This window comes from Schistocerca serialis, chromosome 9 (assembly GCF_023864345.2).
Source record: "Schistocerca serialis cubense isolate TAMUIC-IGC-003099 chromosome 9, iqSchSeri2.2, whole genome shotgun sequence".
Taxonomy (NCBI): domain Eukaryota; kingdom Metazoa; phylum Arthropoda; class Insecta; order Orthoptera; family Acrididae; genus Schistocerca; species Schistocerca serialis.
Genome location: NC_064646.1, coordinates 250,172,453 through 250,184,599, shown reverse-complemented (window position 1 = coordinate 250,184,599; position 12,147 = coordinate 250,172,453). Strand labels below are relative to the sequence as shown.

General features: G+C 43.1%; 1 protein-coding gene across 1 annotated transcript in view; it reads left to right on the top strand.

The window, feature by feature from the left end:
* The window catches only part of LOC126418555 (endocuticle structural glycoprotein ABD-5-like), a 36,627-nt gene that overhangs the window by 7,345 nt on the left and 17,135 nt on the right, over positions 1-12,147 (top strand). The gene's annotated exons all lie outside the window — the stretch shown is intronic.

The following is a 12,147-nucleotide window of genomic DNA, read 5'->3' as shown; positions in this document are numbered from 1 at the left end:
ATTCGTTTCGCAATTTCATTCATAATAGCAGAAACTTCCAGTGTCTAACTTGCGTTTCTTTCTGACATAAACTGTCTATTACTGTAAGATATCTGGCCAGTGGAGAGATATTCCAGTCATTGGCCGCTGGAATAATAATTGCTAAAAATAGGTTATTGTTGATAAATTACATCGAATACTCAAGTAATACTTCTCTTAAATTAGTAACTAAGACCCAGAATCTTTTAGAAAACAAAAGACGAAAAAACCATAGAGACGTTGCCATCTCCAATCTGCTGCCTTTATCTTCACAGCCCACTACACTTTCAAGTTAACTATGACTTCAAGATGACAACCAAGCCTTCGTGTGTGGTATACACTGTCACTGTTTACAAACGCCACTATTTGATATTCAACTGTGACAAACTGTATCAAAACAATGCACTTTTGATAGATCACCAAATGCCGTAGCATTGAAACGGTATACTCTCAGAGTACACAAGATGTAACACTTAATATATCAAATGTTGGAAGCCCTCATCACCAATATGTAATTTCCACTCATTCTAAGGAAATGGTAGCTAGAATGACGCACCTTAGAGAGATCCTCAACTGGCCAATGGTTTGAAGAACCTTATCTTCATATCACTTATTGCATAATACAGAAAACCCACCATATACGCAGCTTAATACAATATGGTTGCTCCGTTCTGTTTGTGGTGAAATAACGGTGTCGCAACTCACGTTCCTATCCACGAGACAAAAATCTTACATTCCAGATTCTTCATTTCAAGCTGCGCAGTATATTGGAACGTGGTATTTCACGCTGTGTCGTCACCGGCTCCTCAGCCTCTTGCGTTTTCATTATGAGAAAAAGTCGAGGTGTTTTGCGTGCAAAACAGTAGGCCTACAACGCATAAAAATTAACTGAAGGCCATCGCCCGTAGCAGGTAACTCTGTCATTATGCCAAGGGAACTATGGAGATATATGGCTGCACGAAATAAGTAATGAGGAGTACCAGAAATAAAATTTGCGATTAACTTCAAAATTGGTGACTACGAAGTAAAGGAGTTGCGGAATTCAGCTAGCGTGAAAGTAAAATAACGTATGATGGATTAAGCAAGGGGGCGTAGAAAGCACTCTCACAGGCAGAGAGAGTATTTCTGACCAAAAGAAATCTACTAGTACCAAATTTAGGCCTCAATATGAAGTAGACCAGGCTGAGAATGAACGTTTGGAGCACAGCTTTGTACAGCAGTGACTCGCGGACTGTGAGAACACCACAAAGAAGAGATTCGTGGCGTTTCATACGTGGTGCCACGGAACGGTGTTGCATATTAGGTGGAATGGTAAGGTAAGGAAATCCGCAGCGTCAACGAAGAAAAGAATATATGGAGAACACTGACAAGAATGTGGGACAAAAATTTGGTACGGCATGTGTTAGGATATAGGGATATTACTTCCATGGTACTAGAGGGATCCGCAGACGGTAAGAACTGTAGAGGCAGACAGAGATTGGAATATATCCAGCAAATAATTGAGGGCGTGGGTTACGAATAGTATTCTGAGATGAGGAGTTTGGCACAGCAGAGAAATCAGAAGACTGGCAGCTGACAAAAAATATTAAGAGCACAGCAACTGTCAAATAATTTCCAGACATTGTGCTCGTAAGCGATAGTGCAACTATACTCAATAGTACTTCTTTGGCCAGCTATTAAGACAATTGATCACATGAAGAGCCCACTCACTACATTTTCGCGTGAATCCTTAAACAGTCAGCCAAGACACTAAATTAACCTACGAAAGTGTGTTGAAAGGTAATGCCTCATAATTTCTTACGTGAAATCTATCCAAGTTCTTTAAATAAAACCAACGTACGTAACATTCTACATAATTATTCTGCACGTTCACACCTTTTAAGACCTCTGTAGGTAGATTGTTTCGAATTGTAGTGTGTACCATGGTGGTGAGCAGCGTAGCTACTCTGGTACGTTAGAAACAGCGTGCTGCGATAGAATTTCGAATTCGAAGAGTTCGTCCACACGTGGAGCACCCTCTCCTTCAGCAAAGCAATGACAGACCGCAAACGCCGACGCCTGGCGTTCACTGTCATCGATCATCCTCTATACACTCCCAACTTAGCCCCATCCGATTTTCTTTCGTTTCCAAAACGTAAAGAACAGTTTGCGAGGACTTCCCTTTGACAGTGATGAAGTGGTGTATGGAGAGGTGAGATTGTGGCCCAGTCAACAAAGTCAAACGTTCTACAGCGACGGTATCAACAAACGTAACTGGTTGCGTGTGTTTCTCGTCTGGATGACTACGTTGACAAAAAGCTATGTAGACATAAAGAATGAAGACAAAGGATGTTAATATTGTTTTATTTAAAAAACTTTAAGCTTTTTCACATAAAAAATTCGGAGCTACCCCTTTCCAGCACGCCCTCGTGGTATATAGTTATTCTCCATGTTGTTGTTGTTGTGGTCTTCAGTCCTGAGACTGGTTTGATGCAGCTCTCCATGCTACTCTATCCTGTGCAAGCTTTTTCATCTCCCAGTACCTACTGCAACCTACATCCTTCTGAATCTGCTTAGTGTATTCATCTCTTGGTCTCCCTCTACGATTTTTACCCTCCACACTGCCCTCCAATACTAAATTGGTGATCCCTTGATGCCTCAGAACATGTCCTACCAACCGATCCCTTCTTCTGGTCAAGTTGTGCCACAAACTTCTCTTCTCCCCAATCCTATTCAATACTTCCTCCTCTCCATGTTGCAGGAAAACATGGCAGCAACTACACTACTAGCCATTCAAAATGCTACACCACGAAGATGACGTGCTACATACGCGAATTTTAACCGACAGGAAGAAGATGCTGTGATATGCAAATCATTAGCTTATCAGAACATTCACACAAGATTGGCGCCGGTGGCGACACCTACAACGTGCTGACATGAGGAAAGTTTCCGACCGATTTCTCATACACAAACAGCAGTTGACTGGCGTTGCCTGGTGAAATTATGTTGTGATGCCTGGTGTAAGGAGGAGAAATGCGTACCATCACGTTTCCGACTTTGATAAAGGTCAGATTGTAGCCTATCGCGATTGCGGTTTATCCCATCGCGACATTGCTGATCGCGCTGGTCGAGATCCAACGACTGTTAGCAGAATATGGAATCGGTGGCTTCAGGATGGTAATACGGAACGCCGTGCTGGATTACAACGGCCTCGTATTACTAGCAGTCGAGATGACAGGCACCTTATCCGCATGGCTGTAACGGATCGTGCTGCCACGTCTGGATCCCTGAGTCAACAGATGGGGACGTTTGCAAGACAACAACCATCTGCACGAACAGTTCGACGACGTTTGCAGCAGCATGGACTATCAGCTCGGAGACCATGGCTGCGGTTACCCATGACGCTGCATCACAGACAGGAGCGCCTGCGATGGTGTGTACTCAAAGACGAACCTGGGTGCACGAATAGCAAAACGTAATTTTTTTACGGATGAATCCAGGTTCTGTTCACAGCATAATGAAGGTCGCATGCGTATTTGGCGACATCACGGTAAACGCACATTGGAAGCGTGTATTCGTCATCGCCATACTGGCGTATCACCCGGCGTGATGGTATAGGGTGCCATTGGTTACACGTCTCGGTCACCTCGTGTTCGCATTAACGGCACTTTGAACAGTGGACGTTCCATTTCAGATGTGTTACGACCCGTGGCTCTACCCTTCATTCGACCCCTGCGAAACCCTACATTTCAACAGGGTAATGCACGACCGCATGTGGCAGGTCCTGTACGGGCCTTTCTGGATACAGAAAATGTTCGAATGCTGTCCTGTCTAGCACATTCTCCAGATCTCTCACCAATGGAAAACGTCTGGTCAATGTGGCCGATCAACTGGCTCGTGACAATATGCCAATCACTACTCTTGCTGAACTGTGGTATCGTGTTTAAGCTGCATGGGCAGCTGTACCTATACACGCCATCCAAGCTCTGTTTGACTCAATGCCCAGGCGTATCAAGGCCGTTATTATGGCCAGAGGTGGTTGTTCTGGGAACTGGTTTCTCAGGATCTATGCACCCAAATTGCGTGAAAATGTAATCACATGTCAGTTCTAGTATAATGTCTCTGTCCAATGAATACCCGTTTATCATCAGCATTTCTTCTTGGCGTAGCAATTTTAATGGCCAGTAGTGTATCTTCATTCGACCTGATATCGTGTCCCGAAAGGATGGGAGAAGATAACATATTGCTATTGGCGTTATCTGTCAGTGAAGAAAAGTTTCATAATCTGCTTCTACCACGTAACACCAGAAGTGTTAGGTTACAATGGAACTTAAATACAGATACTAATATACATGGCTCGACTTGTAGTACTGTGCCTTCCATTTTTACAGCTAGTGCCACACAGCTAACATGTTCGGAATATGTAACACATCAAATGGTTATGGATCAAGATGATTTTATTTCTTCGACGTCAAACGAATGTGCAGGCTATCTTTACAAAAACGCCTGCTACCTGCAACTTTTCCTTGGAGACGAACAGTAAGGGAATCTCATATACCTTGAGATCATTGGGAGATACGAGTATTATTTTCCGTCTACGTTTCCATCAGTTATACATCGGAAGCTGTAGAACACAAGGTCATGAATATTCTTCAGCAAATTTCTGAAAGCACATGAACAATTCTAGCCCAGCAAGTCGATAGTAAAAACTCTGAAAAATGTCTGCATTGATAATCTACTTACTAACTTTAACGCTGGACTAACGTGTCACCTTCTAGGACCATGTGGCGTGTAGGTGCTTGCCAACTAACCTGCTTCCTGAAGATGTCAGATCTACTAGACCTAGGCTTCCAATTTAAATATCAAGCCAGAGGTACCTAAGTAGATAAGATGTAGAAAAGCTTATGTTACAGCTGGACTCTACTGTCACATAATTAGTAGTTGTTGACAGCCTTGGATCTGTGTTAACGTGTTTACTTGGCAGGATTTTTTTTCTTTTTTTAATCTGTTTAAGTAGCAATTCCGCTTGGTTCAATAGCGTGGCGAAAGTTATCAGAGACCACTTATGGGAAATGAGAGCTTCTGCTTTCTTTCATCTTTCAGTACCATCTTTCCGTAACTGCTACTGAAAAATGAGTTTTAAATCTTATGGGACTTAACTGCTAAGGTCACCAGTCCCTAAGCTTACACACTACCTAGCCTAAATTATCCTAAGAACAAACACACACAACCATGCCCGAGGGAACACTCGAACCTCTGCCAGGACCAAACTGCTACTGCCAGTGATACTTGTGTGCAGTAGCGTGTGTGGTCTAAGACACTAGCGATAAACCACCGAACTTTAGAAAGAGTATGATGCACACAATACGGAACACGGCATGGATAGATAAATGCCAAAACTATAGCACAATCAGTTTGATAGCGAACATACGCAAGAACGTCCGCCTGCACAACTGAGTGGTCAGCGTAGATGGATGCCATGCGGGGTGCACTCAGCCTCCTAAGTTCCGTTGTGGGCCTATTTGTCCGCAGAATAGCGGCTCCACTGTCTAGAAAGTCTGCAAAACAGCAGGAAGAGTAGTATGCTGTCTAAATGCCCCTACCACCGCATCACCATGACGATAAAAGCGACCCGTAGACACCCATTCGGCTTGCACGTCCTGGTGATGAGGTCGTTCACACATAAGTATGAAAAATAAAATTTAACATTTCTTGGATGACGATCACGCTGCCTATGAGAAACGACATCTGGGATGCAGATCGACTTGCGCTCGATAATGGAAACAAAATAAAAAGTAGTACCCTTTCACAGTATTTAAAAGGGCTATTCGGAAAATGTGATCTGATTGGGCGCGAAATGGAAGCCACTGTGCAAATCCTACAAAGCTTTGGGCAGTGTCTCTAAATGCCCGGCGATCGCATAAAATCGCTCGTTTCAGGTTCTGAACGCAATGAGCGAGTAAAGGTTCCTAGAACAACAGTGTCTCCCACCAAGTATGAGGGCCCGCTGAGAGGTTTCACCTCAAGGTATGTAGCCCACATAACACAATCGCTACGTACTCCCTGCTTCATGGCAATTCTCAGATGCCGTCTGCGGGGGCAGTGAAGAAGCTTATGCAGCCTGTTCGACGGGAAGTGTTAGATAACCCACAACACAGCCCTAATTGGCTCGTCCTGAGTGTCATCTCTATTCACACGAAACGCTGGGTATGAACTCGCTACAGACCAGCATAGAGAATTTTCGGAAAGCACAGGCGGCTGCCTTCTATGACGAGAGTGTTGGAAAGTTGGTATAACGCTACGACAAATGTCGTCAGCGATCGGACCGTATTTTCCAGTCTTCGTATAAAGAGCATACGAAAATGTACACAATGTGCGTTGGGGCGTTCTGCCGACTTGCCGTTTCCATTTTCTGCACAATATTTCGACGACCGAGCCAGTGATCTTCTTCAGGTGCTGGGAGTGTTGTTGTTATGTGTGCTCGTGGCCTGGACTCCAACCAGGCTCTGGCTGCAGCAATGGCTGTAACCGTGCTGGACATCGAGAGAAAAGTTGATCAGTCGTACTCGATGGCGTGTGCCGGTGTGTCAGCGTCCCCGCATCCAATGGATTTCAATTTTCCAATGGGCGAGAGACATTTTCCGTAAGCCGTGGTCCAGCCTGGCCGCAGCTGCTGTTGACAGCATCGTCTGTTGAGAACGGCAGTAATATGGAGCCTCGTCCACCACCCCAGACGAAATACGCAAACTCAGGGAAGTAATTTATAAAGTTCTTGAAGTTTGGGAAAACACTGATAGGAGATGTAGTCTTAAGAGACAAATAATTTCCTTCCCCAGAGGTGAAAGACTATTTCTTTCTACCTTTTTTCGGTTTTTACGAGAAACGGTTCATTTTTCACAGACATCTGCCATGACAAAAAATATTCATAGTGAGATTCTGTTCAAAGAAGGTTATATCCTCGTCTTAGGGACGATAACTAATTTCCGAGACATTCTAGCTGGAAGAGTAAAAATACATTAGCCTACGTGTTGGGCAAAATTTTCAACTTCGATTTTAATTCATTTAAATATTTCCTCTGTTTCTTCTGACCTGTTTGCTTTATATGCAACTAGAAACATATATCTACATCTAGAAACATATACGTATCACATAAATGTCTGTACTAAAACAAGTGGGTTAAAGAAAAAAGAGGGGGAGAGAGAAATTGCTTTTAAAACTGACATTTATTGATTCTGAACATTTCTGTAATACAGATTTTTATTCAGTGTTATGCACCTTAATATTTATATTGGACCTAAAATTATTTGTCAATAAAATTAATAACAGTTCTAGAATTATGTAACAGCTACTGTCTTTATAATATATTTACAATGATCATCCACTGCCGTGACGAAAGTCACGTTATGCCTCCTAATACCGTGTCGGACCTCCTTTTGCCCGGCATAGTGAAGCAACTTGACACGGCATGGATTCAAGAAATTGTTGGAAGTACTCTGAAGAAATATTCAGTCATGCTTCCTCCATAGCCGTCCGTAATTGCGGAAGTGTTAGGTACGGGATTTTGTACACGAACTGATCTCTCGATTACGTCACATGTGTGTTTGACTGGATTCATGTCCGGTGTTCTGGTGGTCAAATTATTCGCTCGTGTTGTCCAAATGTTTTTCAGACCAATCGCCAACGGCTGTGATTCCGTGAAATGAAGCATTCTCATCCATAAAAACTCCGTCGACTTGTGGGAGCGTAAAGTCCGTGAATGACTGCTAATGGTCTATGACTGCAAAAGGTCTCCAAGAAGCCGAACACAAACATTTCCAGTCAACTATCGGTTGAGTTGGACAAGGGGACCCTGTGCATTAACGCCTGACTTCGTCGCACTGCCCTACCGGTTACATTCTGTACATCCCACATCGATTTCTGTGGTTATTTCACGAAGTGTTGCTTGTCTGTTAGCACTGACAACCCAATGCAAATGCCGCTACTCTCGGTCGTTAAGTGAAGACCGTCAGTCTCTGCGTTGTCCGTGGTGAGAGGTAATTCCTAAAATTTGGTATCGTCGGCAAACTTTTGGCACTGTGGATCTCGGAATATATTGCATTCCCTAAACGTTTCCAAAATGGAATGCCCCATGGGTCTAGCTCCAGCTACCATTCCGCGTTCAAGGCCTGGTAATTCCCGTCGTGTGCAGCTAATCACGTCGGAAACCTTTACATATAAATCACTCGATGGCAAATGACAGCTCCGCTAATGTACTGCCTTTTTAAACCTGCCATCTGCACATGTGCATAACGCTATTCCACGACATTTGTCGTCTCGTTGTATGCACAACACCTACACAGCTAAAATACTGCAATATCTGTTGAACAAATAAGCCGCTGTGCATCATTATTTCCAAGAAAGCTCTCCTCTGAAACTTCTGTCAAAGCAGTGCGAGTTATGCTGGTTCATCTCCATGCTCGACAGATTTTACACGCTGCTGTGCAGAATAAGTCAGCCTTCATATACATGCATTTTCTTCCGCGACCTTGAGTGCAGCAACATGAAATTACTAGTATTATCTTGTCTGTAGATGGTAGTCATTCCATTTGAACTGGAGAGCGTGATGAGTTTTATTCCCTCCAATTATAGTTTCTGGGATCCAAGCTGTTACCCAATCCTAGCTGGACTTGTAGACACGCTCGGAAGGAGTTGAGGCGTCCTGCGTCAGTGGTGGGTGGCAAACGAGAGAGTATGAAAGCATTGCTTGCTTGACCCACGAACACATTAAAATATTGAAAATTTTTATGAGTTAAGGTGGCACAATTACGACTATTTCGTGTTTTATGTACAGAGAGAGACAGAGGAGGGAGAGGTAGAGAGAGAGAGAGTGAGAGAGAGAGACAGAAAGAGAGAGAGAGAGAGAGAAAATGTATTTTTCTCCCGCTTTCGCAGTGGCCTCAGGACTGGAAACTTTTTTATTTCAAATTCCATGTCACAGTTCTCACTACTTATCAAAGAACCTATCTTGAAATTCAATTTGGTAAGACGAAGACGATCTTAAACCTCTATCATCTGCTTGTATCAATGTTTGGTTAACTAATTTCTTTACCCTACGTTTCTTAATATAGTCTCGTCGACATAGCTTATTCACTTCATTCATGTCAACGTTTTGTAGAAGAGTACGAGCTTCATGCTTCCGTTCCTTGATGACACGTACAAAATTTTCTAACGCCTTCGTCACTTTTGACTCCTTTCTTTACGAAATAAATTGACCTCAAATAAAACAGATGGTAGGGTCGAGCATGATCTCTCCCTCAGTCCACAGAACAAAAGCGTAAGAAGCAGCATTACATAACACAACAGGCGTAATTATTTCGCACGGCTCTAATAAGCGCACGACATAAAGTCAACTGAACTGGATGCTTTTTGTTAGAAACGACAGCGACAGCTCCACGGGACCGGTGACAGATGGGAATGGGAACTCCCCGTTTTCATTGTTGGGCTCCTAATCCTGATTCGAACAGTACTGAAGGCACAAGAAATTTTTTCAAGTGGAAAATCTGCGAAATATTTCCACATACCAAATTACTCTCTTTATTTGCATAAATGACCAAATATCAAAGGCAGAATCCAATCCAACCCTCATATTTCGAAAATTATACGTCTGACTTAAAATATGCACAAAATCTTTTTTCTGTAGAATTTACGGGAAATCTCCGTTGTTCTCTCCAAAAAATGAACGATTTTGTGCAGAAATTCTTAAAAATGGAGAACTGAGTTTTGGTGGCGAATAAAAGGGGGACGCGCTCTCCCTACTGGCTTTTCTGTCTCTTGTGCTCCAGATCTGTGCAAACGATTTGTGAGACAAAATGAGCAGCCCTCTTGTAAAGTCATCGTCCAAAACGGAATTTCAAAATGATTTAGACAGGATATCTGTATATTTCAAAAACTGGTAACTGATTCTACATATTGAAACGTGTGAAGCCATCCACATGAGTACTAAAAAGGATGTGCAAAATATCTGTTAGACAATAAATCACACACATATCTAAAAGCTCTCAATTTAACTAAATGCATAACACTTATCTTTATTGGCAGAACACTTAGAAAATGCTACAGATCTACTACAGAAACTGCTTACACTAAACTTGTCCTTCCTGTGCTATCCAGTGTGCGTTAACCTTGAGATAGGATTGACGGAATATATCGAAAAATTTCAAAGGCCAGTTCGTTCTGTATTATCGTGATAAAGGACAGAGAGTGTCACAGGTGTGATACACGAATTGAGGCGGCAATCATTAAAAAAAAGCGTCTCACTTTAACACGAGATCTTCGGATGAAATTTCAGTCACCACGATTCTCCTTCGAACGCGAAATTATGTTGTTGGTGTCCACCTGAACTGGGGAAATGATCATCCTAATGAAATAAGAGAAATCAGAGCTCGTAGGAAACATTTAATCATTTGTTCTCCTGCACGCTGTTCGAGAGTAGAATGGTAGTGAAATAGCTTAGATGTGGTCAATGAACCCTCAGCCAGGTACTTCATAGTGAACTGCGGAGAAATAAAGACGCAGGAAAGATGGCGAGGTGGCATTGCACAGTCCATTGCATTTGCTGGGTCACACTCACTGCAAGGCAGCAGTAGGGCTATAGGGGTGCGGCCCCACTCCGTATTGTTGCCAGATGTATCCAAGATGGCGGCCATGACGTCATACAAGATGGCGGCTTGTAGATGTAGCAACACCGCATGACGTCATCCAAAATGGCGGCTGTGGCGTCATTCAAGCTGGCGGATTTTAGTGGGAAGTTTGAATTTTGGTGAGAAGATAGATCAGCTGGGCTACCTCCACTAACCTAATCCCCCTCCCCTCCCCTAGAAAAATGGCAGGAAGTTCAAATACCAACAGGATAATGCATCACACCACGGTTATTTCTACTAACCTAAGAAAATGGCGGGAAGTCACATGGACTACCTACACTAACCTAAGTCACCTGACCACGCCTCCTCCTAGGAACTGGCGCCAAGTTTGAATTTTGGCGGTAAAGAAAGGTCACTTGGGCTATATCTATTAATGTAAGAAAATGGCGGGAAAGGAAGGGCATTTGGACTAACCTCAGTCACCTGTCTGCCACCTCCTCCTAGGGATTTACGGGAAAAGGACCAGTGCTACCCTGTTGGAGAGAGGAGGGAGTGTACTTTATTTATTTTTGAACAATTTACTTAGGGACGGATTTTTAGAGATAGTATCCTTATTACACTGATAGAAAACACATGCTCTGACATGCTTTGGGTCACACCACACAGCCTACAGGCACGCAAACCACTAGAAGACTCTGCAAACATGCTTGCTAATCGTCAACTGTGGAAATCATGTACCAGTCCTCACTCAAACAATTTGAGCCACTACTGCCATCCAGTGCGTTCGCCACAAGGTCCAGAGCCCAAATGACCTAGTACACAGTACCAATACCAGAGGGCACTGTCGTCAATTCTGTGACGTAATACAAGATGACAGCCATGAAGTCAGCTGATGACGCAAGTATCATTATCTAAGATGGCGGCAAACAGTATGTACACCATGAAGTCAGGACCTAGGACATGCTACTGCCACTGGAGTGTGCTGTCGTTCTTTCCATGATGTAATCCAAGATGGTGGGGGGAAATGGCAGTACAGGAAATGGCAGTACAGTGTGTTTACCATGGGGTCCAGAAATCAACTAACCTAGTATACAGTACTGCCTCCAGAGGGTACTCTCACCCCTTCAGTGACATAACCCAAGATGGCGGTCTAGGGTGGGGGAATATGGTGGGGAAACGAGTCTGCCTGTGCTGGACATAAGTCTTTATTTTGCAGGAAGTGTCTCCTCCTTGAGATCTAGACTCCAAGTAACATAGTACACAGTACATATGTTAAGTAATCCCACCAAGTCTGATAGAGTGCATAGCTCAACCAATTTTTTTACTCTTCATACTGAAACAGTTGAGTTACCTCACTAGAAGTACAACAGCCAAATACCTTGATACCTCTATATAAGTAACTTGTTAGGTAAAAAAGACAATGTTAATTATGATAATTTAAACATTTTGTCACTATGAGCTCAGCAACCGTGTATGCAATTATATAAAATGTAATAGTCAGCCAAACGGATAGCTGACTATTATATTTTAT